At 58.4% G+C, this 14637-nt stretch overlaps 1 protein-coding gene across 2 annotated transcripts in view; it reads right to left on the bottom strand.

Moving 5' to 3' along the window:
• Positions 1-5441, bottom strand: part of EPHA8 (EPH receptor A8) — a 30330-nt gene extending 24889 nt beyond the window's left edge. Inside the window, exon 1 of one of the 2 annotated variants that reach the window (XM_081817691.1) lies at positions 5385-5441. The gene's annotated coding sequence lies outside the window, so the exon portion shown is untranslated. The remainder of the gene's footprint in view (positions 1-5384) is intronic. The other variant, XM_081817690.1, reaches the window with a different exon arrangement.
• Between the last annotated feature and the right edge of the window lie 9196 nt (positions 5442-14637).

Genomic DNA, 14637 nt, shown 5'->3' with positions numbered 1-14637 from the left:
GGTAAGTCAGGGAGCCCACGGGTCCAGTTTCCGTATTAGTTGCCAGAGGGATCCTTCTAATGCATGGACCTGACTATGCCTCAAATCCTTCAGCAAGGGAGTACCAGTGGGACACCTGAATGTGGTGGCTTCTGTGCCAGGTGCTGGCCAGGTATCAGTGATTCAGAAATAAATCAGACACGATCAACAGAGTGAAAGGCAACCCACAGAACGGGGAGAACATACCTGCAAATCATGTGTCTGATAAGGGATTAATATCCAGAATATATAAAAAACTCCTACAACTCAACAACAAAAAACCCGAACAGCCCAGTTGGCAAATCGGCAAAAGACTTGAATAGACATTTTCCCAAAGAAGATATACAGATGGTTAAATAGTCCACAGAAAGATGCTCACCGTCACTCATCATTAGGGAAATACAAATCAAAACCACAACGAGAGACCATTTCACACTCACGAGGATGACGATTATCTAAACAACAGGAAATAACAAATGTTGGGGAGGATGTGGAGAAACTGGAATGCTTGTGCCTTGTTGGTGGGAGTGTAAAATGGTGCAGCTGCTGTGGAAACCAGAGTGGAGGTTCCTCAGAAAGTTAAAAATAGACCTATCCTGTGACCCAGCAATTCCACTTCTGGGTATATACGCAAAAGAACTGAAAGCAGGGTCTCAAACAGATACGCATACACTCAAGTTCACAGCAGCATTATTCGCGGTAGCCAAAAGGTAGAAACAACCCAAATGTGTCCATCGTTGGATGACTGGATAAACAAAACATGGTGTATCCAAACAATGGGACAGTATTCAGCCTTAAAAGGGAAGAAAATTCACACCCGGCCACACGGGTGAACCTTGAGGACGTTACGCAAAGTGAAATAAGCCAGTTGTGAAAGAACAAATATTGTATGATTCCGCTTAAATGAGGTCCTTAGAGCCACAGAAACTGAGAACGGAATGGTGGTGGCCAGGGGCTGGGGGACTGGGGAATGGTGAGCTGGTATTTCATGGGGACAGAGCTTCAGTTTGGGAAGATGAAAAGAGTTCTGGAGATGGACAGCGGTGACGGTCACACAACACGGTGAATATACTTAATGTCACTGAACTAAACACTTAAAAAGCGGTTACGATGATAAATGTTATATGCATTTTACCACAACCTTTTTAAAAAGAAAGGAAGGAACACTCTAGAAATACTCCCTCCCCTTGAGTGCCTCACAGTCCAACAGACAAGGTGGTGGAGGGCTCCATGCCAAAGTGGGTGGGCATCTAAGGGGTGGTGGAAACTTCCTGCAGGCTAAAGCAGGAAGCTCTTACAGGGATGGGAGGGAAGAGCCCCCGAGAGGCCAGGAAGAATAAGCAATGTTCAGCGAGCACCAGATAGCCCAGATCGGCCGCAGAGGATTCACGTGCAAGACCCAGTGCCGAAACAGGCCAGGAGTTAGAGGTCAAGACCTCTTGGTCTCTAACCTGCTGTGTGACCTTGAGCAAGTCGCTCTTCCTCTCTGGGCCCTAGCTTCCTCAACTGCAGAATGCTGGTTGGCCGGGAGCAGTCACAGTGGGCTGAGTCCCATGGACTCCCGAGAGCCCTGAGGAGGGACTGGAGGCTGAGAGCAGATGGAGGGGATGGGCTCTGGGTGCCTGCCTTGGGCTGGCCCGAGATGCAATGCCTTGCTCTTCTCTCTTGGGCCTCTACGCGCAACTGTCCTTGAACTAGAGATTCTATTGCTTAAGGGGGATGGGGGAGGTAAAAACCACTCCTCGTGATGTTCTGAGAATCTGGGGGGTTCTGAGTGACCCGCAAGTGCTGAAGTGGGGACCACGGTGGTCTCAAGTCTTTCCTATCTGACGAAAGCCCCTCCATCTCATCTCATCTTGGCCAGCATGTGGTCTCAACCCTCGGGGCCCACATCTGTAAAATGGGGCTCAGACAGGCCCACCTCAGCGAGGCTTGAGAGGGTGAAAGGAGAAGTAGGCTGCCAAGCTCTTGGCTTGGGCCTGGCACAGTAGGGCACCAGCGGAATGGGACTGCCATGATGCCAACCTGGCAGCATCTTCCCAGTCCACCTGTGCCTGCCTCCAGGGACCCCAGCACAAGAGGTCCAGGGTGTGCCAGCCTCACCTAAAAGCTTATGCCTCCTACACCCCCTACCCCCACAGGACCCCCCTGGACCCCGCGCTGCAGCCAGGGCCTCTGGGCAGTGCTGTGCCACATCTGGGGTTAAAGTCATTGTCACAGTTAATGGAGCACCAAAGAGCCAGCCAGCTGCCCCCTGTCTGTTTCCTGCCAGGGACCTGGATAAATTCATCAGCTCCCTCGGATCTGCTCCAGCCGCTCCACCGAGGCCAGGGGCCTGGCCTCGCCCTGCCAGCCCCAGGGGCTGCTGCACATGCCCAGAGTGGCACGAATTCCTGGAGGCTGGTGCAAGGATGGAATGAGCCCTGTTCTCCACCTGGGCAAACCTCCCCACCCCGCCCCCCCAAGCCCCGGTGCCCTCCTCCTCCAACCCCCACCATTGCTCTGCAGCTCTGTCGTCCGTCTGGAACAGAATGCCCTGCCCCAGCTGTGCAGCCCTGGGCATCTCCCCTCCCCTCTCTGAAGTGTGAAATGGGCCGGCTGATGCCTGCCCCTTCCCCCTACTCCAGGGGGTGCTGAGGGTCAGGGGGGACAACAGAATGTGCCTCTCATCTAAGGCAGTGCTGGTTAGCGCCTGTTAATTCACCAGAAGCCATGAGCAGGTCCCAGCGTGTGGAGGGAGGCGCATGGCCTGATGAAGAGCCTGGGGCCTGGGGCCAGACGTCCCCCGACCTTAGCAGAGTTGCTTAACCTCTCAGAGCTTCAGGTTTCTCACCAGGAAAATGTCCCTTTCGTGCATCCTCATGGATGACAAGTGCACGGAGCAGGCTCTGTGCTCATTCCCGTGTTATAAACGGGGAGGTGGAGGCCAGGGAAGTGACTTGCCTGGGTCACACTGATCAGAGGCAGCAGAGTAAGGGCTCGTCCAGACCCAGCAGCACCCTTGGCCTTTAAGCTGTGCGGCCCTGGTTGACAATCCAATCACTCTGCTGATGCTGGACACAGCCCTGGATGGCCCTTGCTCCCAGGGTGTTTAAGAGCTTTCAGAATCAGAGGAACCTCAGGGAGCCTCAAGGACCATGTCCACAGGCTCCCTAGCCAGCTGGGCAGGAGAATCGCCTGGAAAGCTTATGAAACCAGATTCCCAGGCACCTCCCCATACCCCCGGGACACGGGGCCCTGTATGCCTCACTTGCTAGCCTGGAACAGGTTCCAGGTCTAGAGTTTGGGAACCAGGGATCTCACCCAGCCTTCTTTCCCCTCCAGGCAAGCGCAATCTCCAGCCCCCATAAAGATGGAAGGTGGTCCCCGGCTCAGCAGACAACGCTGGTGGGCCTCCCACCCTCTCACGATGAGGACATAGACCAAAGAGAAGAACAGGGACTCAACACAGGCTCTAGGCCCGAGCAATTGCAGTTTGAGTCCATCCTTTGGAAACTGTCTGATGGTGGGCAAGCTATTCCTTGCTGCTCTGAGCCTCAGCTTCCTCATCTGTGAAATGGGGTGGCTGTGCCTACTCACAGGATTGGTCGTGGGGATTAAATGAGATCATGCCTGTGAACTGTTCAGAGCTGTGTGAATATACGCTATTTGTTCTAACAGGATAAGGTAACTCTGAGCCATGCTTCACGGCACCTTGGAAGCAAAAGAACCTTAGATTTGCAGCACAGTCAGTGAAAACACAAGTCCAGCCATGCTCCCCACCTGCTTAAAACCCTTACAATTCCCTGTAAGGAACTCTAAAAGCCAAGTCCTAAGCTCTGAGGAGGGCCTGGGGCCAGGCCCACTCCTTCCTAGCTGCTGGGTCTCGGGGGAAAAGCTGACCCAGCCATCGGCCAGGCGGTCACCTCCTCAAGGGTCAACCCCCTGCCACTGGCAGAGCTGGCTCACTTTCTCAAGCCCTTTCACACCCTGCTCACCCCTGGGAGATAGCCACCTGGGGCACACACAGAGGAGAAATTCACAGGGAGAAACTGAGGCCCAGGGAGGTAAAGACACCTCAAGGACCCAGCCTTTGCCCTTAGGCAGGGCTAATCTGCTCAGGCAGAAAGGAGTTCCCTCCTGGCTCTTGGGCCCATGTGGCCTGCTGTGAAGCTTCCTGAAGCCTGGTACATGGGGGCTAATGACAGCGGACTCGGCTTTCTGCTCCAGAGGGAGGGGAGGGGGGCTCCAGCCTGCCCCCAGCCAGCCACAAATGGCCCGGATGAGAAGTGAAGAAATACTCCCACTCCCTTCACACATAGTCACTCTTGATGTCATTGTCACCATCATTATTAATATTATTACCCTTGTCTCCAGAGCCGTGGAAACCAGTGTTCACGAGAGAAGTCACGTGTATGTGACACACCTGCGTCTGTGGGGCGGGGGGGATGTGTGTGTGCATTTCTGAGCATGCCTGCAGGAAGAAATGTCTGTGACACAGAACCCTAACACACACTAATGACCGTGACAGCGACGGTACATTCAGTGAGGGCTCACCAGGTACCAGGCACAGCGCCAAGACCAGGTGTCACCTCCCCTCCGCCTGACAGCAAAGCCCACGAGGTCGTCACATGCTCACCCCTTGCCACAGATGGGGAGCTGAGACTCAGGGAGTGAGGTGGCGACCACCAGGGCCACCCTGCTTGTCAGTGGCAGAATCGGGCCTCCGCCAGGCTCATGGATCCTCCCCCTGCCCCCAGGTCTGGGTAAGAGAAGCGGAGGGCCGGGCAGTGCAGCTTTGTCTCTGGATGTCCTGGGGCTACCATGGCCACTCCCCAGGAGGACGGGACCCGTGGAGACCTGATGGGCTCAGCCCCGGGTCACCATGGAGGCCAGAGGGGCCCGGGGCTCGGCTACACCTGCTGGCAGCTGTCGCCCAGATGACTCTAGGGAACAGAGTAACAGGGGCCCGGGCAGCTCCTGGTGAAGGCAGGGCACGAGGGAGGGGACCAATCCCGAAGGGGTGAAAGGCCCGGCTGGGGCCCAGCGTGAATCTGTAGGCCCAGAACACAGACATCAGGATCCCACACCTAGGGCCTTAGACTTAAGAATCGGGAGCCCAGCACCAGGCTTGGTTCTGTAATCCCAGGGGTCTGCATGAAGGAAGGAAGGTAGGAAGGTAGGAAGATAGGAAGAAAGGGACGGAGGGAGGGAGGAAGGGAGGGAAGGAATCAGCAATTCTGTTTCTAACTGCTGTGTGGCCTTGGGTAAGTCCCTTCACCTCTCTGGGCATCTGCTTCCTTTTGATCTATCTGATGGTAAGAGCATGAGTCACAGGCTTTCTCTGCTCACAGAGGATGATGCTGGCCCCACAGCTGGTCACCTACCCCGTGAGCCGGATATGTGAGCCAGCCCCAGTCTCCGTGGATGGTGGACGTGTCCAGCAAGTTCACTGTAAAACAGGAGAGGAGAGAGCATCAGAGCCTAGGACACTCCTCCCCAGTCCCACAGCGCAGCCCAACCTGGCCACACTGGTCTGCTCTCAGCCCCGAACACGCCAGCTCCACGCCTTGCTTCCCCTCTCCTTTGGGGCCCGGTTCAAGTTGTCCCTCTTGCTTGAGGCCATCCCCCACCACCTCGGCCCAAATGTGACCTTCCAAACCCCTGGAACACAAGCTGCCCCAAGCGCGGGGCTTCCCTGGTTGGTGATGCAGTGGGATGACTAAGAGATGGCCTCAGGAGTCCAGGAGGCCCGGGCCACATTCCCAGCCCTGCCACGTAGGGGCTGTGTGTCCCTGAACAAGTCCCTGCCCCTCCCTGAGGCTCAGTTTCCTCCTGTGAAAAATGGGCGTGACCATGGGTCCTGTTTTGCACACAGCCTCATCCTCGTCTCATTCATGGGACATGATGGCTTTCAAAAGCACCCAGCAAGGTTTGCACCATGAGGTCATACCTCCTGCGGGAGGACCGGTCCCAGCTTTGCAATCACCAGTGTCCCACAGGAAATGCCTGGCACCTACCAGGTCCTCTGAGCACATCTGAGGTGGGGGGACCTGGAGCAGTAAGAACTGCCTCCCGGCCCCCACCGTGTGCTGAGCTCTGCGAGGGGCGCTTTAGACGTCTCGCCCCCGACCTGCAGGATGACAGCCGCCGCGAGGTGGTGACTCTCGTCTCCATTTGACCAATGAAGACCCTGGGCCTCGGGGACATTCGGGAACGTGCTCAGTGCCCCCCGCTCCCGGGGTAGTCGGCAGGCCTGGTGTTCAGAACACCCGGGGAGGCAACCACAGCCGGCGCCGCGAGCCCCGGCAGCCTAAGGCCAGGAAGCAGAACCTGTGAGCAAGTCACCGTGGCTGGTAAGGAGCGCTGGCCCGAAAGGCAAGTCTATTCCAAGCCAAACCCCCAAAGGGGACCCTGCGAAGTCTCAACAACACAATGGAGAAGACCTGCCTTTGGAGCCAGACACGGCTGGGCTCAGATCGCAGTGCGGCTACATAGTAGTTGACCTTGGCTTCTCTGATCCTGTTTCCTCATCTGTAAAATGGGGATAATAACACCTAGAAAGTAAACTGTAAAGCCTGGAGTCGCTGCCTTATTAAAGCTAATTCCCTTTCCCAAAGTCCTGCCCCTCCTGCCTCTCTCCTTGTACTCAGACCTACCCACTCACTTTAAGGTGATGAAGGCGCACTCAACTGTTAAGAAATCGGGGTTTGAGTCTCGACTGCTGTGTGTCCTCCAGTGAGTCCCTTCACCTCTCTGGGCCCCTGCTCCCTTTGATCTATCTGGTGATAGGAATATGAGAGGGCTCTTGGTTCCATGTTCCCAATGCCTTCCCGTTTCACGCTCTCTTCCACATACCCCCTCTCCCAGCCTGCAATCACGGGCTGCCACCTAGGCTGGCTGGGGCAGGTTCCAGAGGGTCAACACTGCTGGGGCCCTCCTAGAACTTTTCTGCAGGGAGGCTGGGTGTCCTGCTGCCTGAAATTTGCATAGCTCTGCGTCTGCCCCTCAAAGATGGAGACAAGTGTCTTCAGGAAACGTTGGAGTGAGGATGCTCTTATTTGCTGATTTTCTCCCTCCTCTTACACTCCCACCCCATTGTCAGGGACCCCAGAGGGGAGGCCAGCTGCAGAGAGCTTGCAGAACCAGGGGAGGGGCCTCTGCCCTCCTCCCTGGGTCCCCAGGGGTCAGGTGGGATCAGGGGATGGAACCAGTGTCCACAGAAGGGCCTCCCCTCCCCAGCCGGCCCCACGCCAGGGGCGCAGGCAGAGAAGCCTTCCCGCCTCCCTCCCTCCCTCTCAGGCAATGGAGAGAAAACTGGGTCAGGCAAGCTCTCTCCTCCTGCTGGCTGGTGGGAGGGGGAGGGGGCCCGCACTGCAGTTTCCCCCAGACCAGCAGAGCCTCGTCAGGGGAGAGGATGAGGACAGGGGACCGGTGGGCTCCCCCATTCCAACCCACATTGCAGATGTGGTCTCAGAGCTGGAGGGCCCGCTCTCCAGTCTCCTGAACACAGCTCAGTCCTGCCCCTAACCCAGGGGCAGTCAGCATAAATGTCCACCACTTAGACTCCTCCCCGCGGGAGCACCGTGACTCGTGACTCGTAGGGCAGCCGCCTGCAGACCCCACTTTCCAGGCCCTTCCCACCCCTGGAAACCTCACCACATTTGCAGCTGATTCTTGATCAGCCAGCCAGGGGGCTCAGATAATCCAAAGATAAGTCAAAAGTCGATTCTATCAGATTCGGGAAGAGCTGTAGGATTCTAGGGCTGCTTGTTCTAACTCCTTCCAGACGCTTCCCTGTCCCTGCCCTCCTCTCCTCTCCCTTTGTCCCCCTTCTTCCCTACCTCACATGCCGTCCCATGGGGGGCTGGGGAGGAGACCCAGAATGCCTGTCACAGGAAGCTCCGGGCCCACAGGAGATTGCTTCAGGGCCAGAGACAAGTCCAGCATGAGGCCCACTCCCCCTGCATCCCCTTGGAAATGCAAACCTTTCTGGTCACCCGGCCTGGGCTCTCTCCCCCTCTTGCACTGCTGGCCTGTAGGTCTGTGTGCCATCCGTGAAGTCAGTTCTCCTCTCTGGGCCCATCTCACCGTTTGCCAATGGGAGGACGGGACTCATGGTTTCTCAGGGCCTTCATGAAGCGAATCACTTAACCCCTCTGTGCTCAGTTTCCTCATCTGCAAGATGTCTGTAGGCATCCTTCTTGGGCCTACCCGCCCGGGCTGTTCTGGGAGATCAAACGGGTCCCTCTCCCGCTCTGAGAAGCACAGATAATTCCTAAGCCTTTCCTGTTCCACTGTGGAAAGCATTATGCGATTTCTTTTTTTCTCCAGCACCGTCATCTTCCCCCATTCCATTTCGCTGAGACTAATACTTAAATTGATTTACATTCCCTGAGGAAGCAGTGCATGATGGTGAGGCTAGAGAATTCCGGTGGCCAGGGGATGTCAGCCAGGATGTGAATGCCTCAGCGATCACCCCAAAGTGGTGGATAATCCACACCAGAGAGTGATAAGGGGCTATGAGCCTGATGGGGCTTGGGAGGCATCTCTGCAGGTGTGGGGCCCTCTCCTGTCCTATGAGGGACCTGGTACGGGGGCACATGACCAGGCTGGGGCACTGCTCCTTTTCGGGAGCCTAGCTCGGAGCAGATAGCCCTCTCTGAGTGCCCACAGTCTCCCTGGCCAATCCTGGCACTGCACCAGCCCAGGAATGATACTGGGAGGGACTCCTGTCCTTCGGGAGGGAGGGCCGGCCTTTGTGGAACCTCGGCCCCAGGCTCTCCAGCCTGCACGGTCCACCCCCGCCCCACTGTGGGTCCTCTGCTGCACTGGCTGGACAGGCGAGGACTGGCTCTTGGACTATGCCTCCCTCAGCCCTGGACAAAGACATCCCCGCTTGCCTCTTTTTGTGGACCTTGCCTCTTCCCCAGCTGCTGCGCCCTCCCCCCGGACATGTCCTCCTCTCCCTCTCAGGCCAATGGCCTGTCTTCTGCAGGTGAGCCTGCTCTAAGTCACCTCCCCAGGGGGATCTGGGGTGTGCCAGTCTGCCATTCTGGAAGATGCTGCCTCCTTCCTAGAGGAGTTGAGGGTGTACTGTCCAAAGCCCAGAGCCTCAATGTGGACCCCACAGCATCCTGCTGGTAAGAAACTGTCCCCTTCCCCCAACCCAAACCTGGGAGCCCCCAGGCCCTTGTGCCCCAGTCCTGCCCTCTTCCCTACTCACCGGGCGCCCACCTCAATTCTCTTCTGGTGTCCCAGGAACCTGCGCCTGCTCACCAGCCACCCCAGCTGGCCCTGCTCTGCCTGCCGCCTCACCTCAGCTCTCAGCTCCCCTGCCCTAGTCCTTCTCCCACCGGAGACACTACGCGTGCATTTATTATGTGCACGTGCATTTCCGTGGGCATGAATGCAAGCTTGGGAGTCTTCTTATATATGTAGTATCTGCCCATGGCTGTGCATATTCTCCTGTGCGTGCCTCTGCACACGTATGTGTGTGCACATGCGTGTCTGTGCACACGTATCCTGGCTGCACTTCTGTGTGTCTGACTGTAGGTGATGTTGGAGGTGGGGAGCTGTCCATGCATGTGAGTCTCTACAGGCCTGAGTCTGTGTGTGTAAATCCTGATGTGAGTCCGTGTGTGCATGTGTGCTTTCGGGGACGGCTATGTCTCTGAGCTGTTCGTGCGTGAGGGGGTGGATCTTTGGCGTATCTGAGTGTGGATGAGGAACACCGGCGCTGGATCTCCCTTGTGTGTGGAAGAAGTTCATCCTGCCAGGGCAAGAACACAGCTCTGGACCACCCAGCTGTAGATCCTGCCCCTGGATCCTGCCCAGAGCACCACATTAGGCCTCCTCTGGGCTGAGCTGTAGGAGCAGAGGAGATCCTGGAGGATAGGAGGTGGGGTGCAGAACAGAACCCAGGGCAGCATCCGGGGCTGGACCTGGACTTCAGTGGGGCTAACTGTGTGTGTGTGTGTGTGTGCGCGCGTGCACATGTGTGTGCACATGTGCAGATGTGAGGCCCTGGGTGTTGGGGAACCCTGATGGGTGTCTCGTCCCAGCTTTCCTTGTTCCCTCCCACCACCAGGAGGTCACCTCCCAGACCTTTTTTGTCCTGACTGCTCAGCCCACGCTCCTGCTCCTGCCCCCCACCCCTGGGTCCCCTGAGTGACCGGACTGCCCCAGCCTTGCCCCTGGACAGGACTCTGCTCTCCAGGGCCTTGCCTGCCTCAGCCTCTCTGCAGCCCCGGCGGCCTGCTCGTCACTGTCCCCTCCTCCCAAGGCCACCCTCCCGCCCCTCCCCTCCAGCAGTGACTTCCCCAGCCGTCCAGCCCTCCCACCTAAGACTCTCTCTCCCTGCCCCTCTCGGGCTTCCCGCAACCCGCTCCTGCTCTCTGCTCCTCCTTCCTTAGTTCTTGGTCTCCTTTCTCAATGGCACCCCTTCCCTCTTCTTCTTCAGCCTTCTGAACCTCATCTCGCATCCCTGTGTCCCTCTGTTCTCTGTCCTCTGTCCCTGCCATGTCCCCTGGTCCTGTCCCCTCTCTCCTCTATACCTCTTCTCTTGTCTTCTGTACCCAGTCCTGTTCCCTCATCCCCAGGGTCCAACCCTCAGTTCTCCGTCCCCAGCTCCCAATCCCTCAGTCCTATCCTCCCTCCCCGTCCCCCCAGATCCCGGGGGCCTCTGTCCCCCATCCTCAAGCCCTCGGGTTCGGGTTCCTATCCCCCAGTCCTGTCCCCATCTCCATCGCGCTGTCCCTTGACCTCGGCTCTCTCTCGCGGTGCCATCCCTGACCCCCCCCCCCCGCCCCCCAGCCCAGGGATCCCGTCCCCTTTGGCTCTCAGGGTCGAGGGGAAGGAAGTTGAGCCTCGGGCAGCGGGCGCCGCGCCCCGGGCCCCTCGGCCACCCCCGCCCCGCCGCCGCCGCCGCCGCCGCTCACCTTCGCCGCGCGCCGCGGACACGCAGGTGGCCGCCGCCGCCGCGGCCGTGAAGACCCAGAGCGCGGGGGGCAGGCAGCCCCGGGCGGGGGCCATGGCCGGGCCGGGCGGGCGGGAGCGCCGCGCACCCTCCAGCTCGGCCGCAGCGGCCGGCGCGTCGGCGCGCTCCGCGGCTCTCCCGCACAGCCGGCGGCGGGGCGCACACCCCGGCGCACACGCCGGCACACAGCGCACACGCGGGCACCCGCGCCCGCCGCCGCCGCCGCCGCCGCCCCGGGCGGGGGCCGGCCCGTCACGGCGCCGAGCCAATCAGCACCGAGGCGGGGGTGGGGGTGGGAGACACGGAGCCGCCCCGCGGACGCCGGCCCCGCGGACCTCGCCGCCGCACGTGCGCACGCTCGCACTCACCCGCCCGCACCTTCGGGGGGCGGCGCGCGCCCCGCGTCCGCACGTGGAGTCGGAGCCACCGCGCGCCGAGCCGCGCTCAGGACGCCCCCCGCGACACCGGGACGCGTGGACACTCACGCACAGGCGAGGCGTCCTCCCGCACACTCACGCTTACACGCATGACCCTCAGACACACGCGCCCGAAGTGCCTCGCACGGTGACACCCTCGGATGCACCCTCGCTAGTTCCCGCGGCAGAGGCTCAGAGACCAATTCAGAAGCACTTTGGGGTAAAAACTCTCTCCCCCTCCCCTCCCACAGCCCAATGAGAGGGCATGAAGAAGGCACCCCGAGTTTAGGGAGCGGTAGAGTGCAGTGGTCGGGAGCGCAGGCTCAGACACCAGACGCGTACAGGGTTTTAAATCCTGGCTGTGTGGCCTTGGGCATGTTTCTTAGCCTCTCTGAGCCTCAATTTCCGTATCTGTAAAACAGGAACAACCGTCTCTATGTCCTCGGGTTGTTATGAGAATCCTGTTCAAGGACTCAGGGAAGGGTCCAGCATACTGCCAGGCACACGGCCAGGTGCCCAGTAATGGCAGCCGTTCCAGATGATGGTGATTATCGTTCCCTGTGTTTCCCTCCCCTGACTTCCCCCACCTCCAGTTCCATTCCCAGCAGTAGGGATCCCATCCTGGGAGGGCTACAGGCTGTGTGCAGACAGCAGAGACAGGGATGTGGGGGCTCCCTCCCGGGGCCCTTCCTACCACCTTCAAGCTCCCTGAGCACCTGGAGGGCCAAGCTGTCCGGGAGGGAGATAAGAGACCTGCAGCTCCTAGAGGGCTGGCCCTCAAGTTGGGACTCTGCCTCTGACTTTGCTGGCACAGACCGTTGCTCAGCTCTCTCCAGCTGCACTCCCAGCCCTTGAACTCACTGGGAAGAGTTGGTTGGACCCATGGCTGGAGGTTACATAGAATGATCAAGACCATTTGGGGAGGGCGTTCCAGACCCTGCTTTAGGCGCTTTATAAACTTGCTCTACTTTGAGCCTCACGCAGTCCTGCAGCGGAGGTGCAGCTAAGGAAACCGAAGTGAAGGAAGAGCATCATTCGCCTTACATCACACAGCTGGTTAAATGCTAGAGAGGAGCTCAGATCCAGATCCACTGGACTCTAAAACCCACTTCCTTCCTGTGCATCTTTCTTAGTTACAGAAAGGGGGGAGATAGCTCAGATTAGGAGCCCTTTCCTAGCACCAACAGCTCAGAACAACTGTCTCAAAGACGAGGTAAGCCCCCTGTTCCCAGAGGCATTCAAGCAGACACTAGCTAAAGGCTGTTCAGGGATGCTGTGAAGGGGGTGGGGGTTAGAGGGAGCAGATTGGACTAGACCCGGAGAGGCAAACTCAAATGCCCACATGAGACAGGCGGGCATCCTTATGAAACCCACTGGGGGGGGTCTTCTGAGCTCTAGCTCACATCGCTGTAGGGATGGGGGCCCGATTTCTGTGCTTTCAAGTGAGGTTTTATAGCTGGAATCTTTATGTGCTATCTCCTAATATTTAAAGTTGGCAGCTAATGCAAACATTTTCATAACAACGCAGTTTGGGCAAGCCTGAGGTGGAGCGGCCACAGCTCCCAGGACTCTAGACCTCCCTGCAGGGCTCCTCAGGTGCAAGAGTTCGTGGCTGGCAACTCGCTCCTGGGGCACTGGGGAAGTGGGCGCGGCGGGACGGAAACTGCACACAGAGTGCAGGATGCAGCATCGCCTACCCCGGCCAGGGCTCCCAGAAATATTTATTGATGGGAGGAGGCTTTGCTGCGGGCTGGGGTTCTGCATTTCCAGGTCGAGGTGGAGCCAGCTGAGCCTGGGTTTTGCCCTTATTGCAGTCTTGTGGAGCTGGGGACTCCTTGAAGGACTCCGTAAGCATGAGGGGCGGTTCTCTGTCAGGGGTCTGCTCCATATTCCGAATGCTCTTTAGCGAAATTAGAACTGCATTTCACTGGAGTTCCATGGGGGTAAGAGCCGCTTGCTTTCAGGCGTCTCCTCGACCCCCAAAACTCCCAGGTGCCCCAGCCCTGGTGTGCTCTGTTCCGGGCCTCTCCCTCCCACCCTTTCCCCTCCGCCTGTCCTTGTGCCGCAAAGTAGCAACTTGCCCACCCGCCAGTGGGAAGAAAGAAGCCATTAGACCCTTCTCCTAAAGAAATGGGTGTCTCAGGAGAGCCTTTGGGAAGATGGTGCCTTCTCTCCTCTCCTGAGTGGTCGGGCAGGCAGGGCAGCTGCGGAGGACCCCCCCGGGCAGGGACAAGCCTTCCCCAGCGTCCCTGTCACCATCAGCACATCTCCCGGGCTAGACTCTGCATCCCTTCTCTCATCCAATCCCTGCTTTTTCCCCATTTCAAAGGCAAGGAGAGTGAGATTCGTGAGGACGGAAGGAGGGAATAGGAAGCTCTGTGAGGTGCACGGGTGGGATCTGGGATGACTGTGGTTAGCTTGTGTCTCCTCCCCGACCGGACTCTGAGCCTCTCAAGGGCAGCAGCCATGAAGGGTCCTGGCTGGGTGCTGCGGGAACGTTTGCTGAGTGAGTGAATGAATGAGCAGCCACCCAAGGGGCCCACGCCTCACTGGCCAAGTGCTTGAGGCCGCCGTTGCCGAAGGCCATTTCTGGGCTGCAGGACAGCTTGCTTTCTAGAACACTGTGCAGGTATGCTAGCCAGCCCTGCTACGTGGGCTTGACCTCAACTCTCCGAGGGGTGAATCGGAACAGTGCTCACCTCACCTTCTCCCACCAGCACGTGGGCCCCTTGGGACTTCGCTCCAGCGGAACAGGCAAGGTGCGGGGCGAGTGGGGAGAACTGGACCTGGCCAAGCAGGACAGCCTCTGACTCCTTCCCCCACCTCATGGCTCCTCCCCCAACCCACGACTTTTTGACTTTTCCATCCAGGAGTGGGAAGGAAGGTTGAAGGGAGCATGACAAAAGCCCCATGACATTCTCCATTTCCTGGGAGAAATACCCTCTCAGGAGTATTTATTCTCACTTTGCCTTTCGGAACCTCAGTTTCCCCGGCTACATGAGGATGATGAGGATGTGCAACTCAAAGGGTTGCTATGAGGCTCACATGAGTGAGTTGCACACATGCTTGGCAACCTGTCAAGAGATCTGGGGTGGGAAGGGGCTACTGTATTTGAGAGGATGGGGCTGGCTCTGGGCAGTCCTACACCCCAAGGGAAGAACTCCGCGGGGCGCCCCTTCAGGGACAAGTAGAAGAGATGCTCTGGTGGGAGGTGGGTGGGTGTGAGTGCTCGGAGCGGGGACAGTG

This window comes from Leptonychotes weddellii, chromosome 4 (assembly GCF_054177405.1).
Source record: "Leptonychotes weddellii isolate Sample4059 chromosome 4, ASM5417740v2, whole genome shotgun sequence".
In the NCBI taxonomy this organism is placed as follows: Eukaryota; Metazoa; Chordata; class Mammalia; order Carnivora; family Phocidae; genus Leptonychotes; species Leptonychotes weddellii.
The sequence above is the reverse complement of the archived record's forward strand: the minus strand, read 5'-3'. Positions and strand labels throughout refer to the sequence as shown.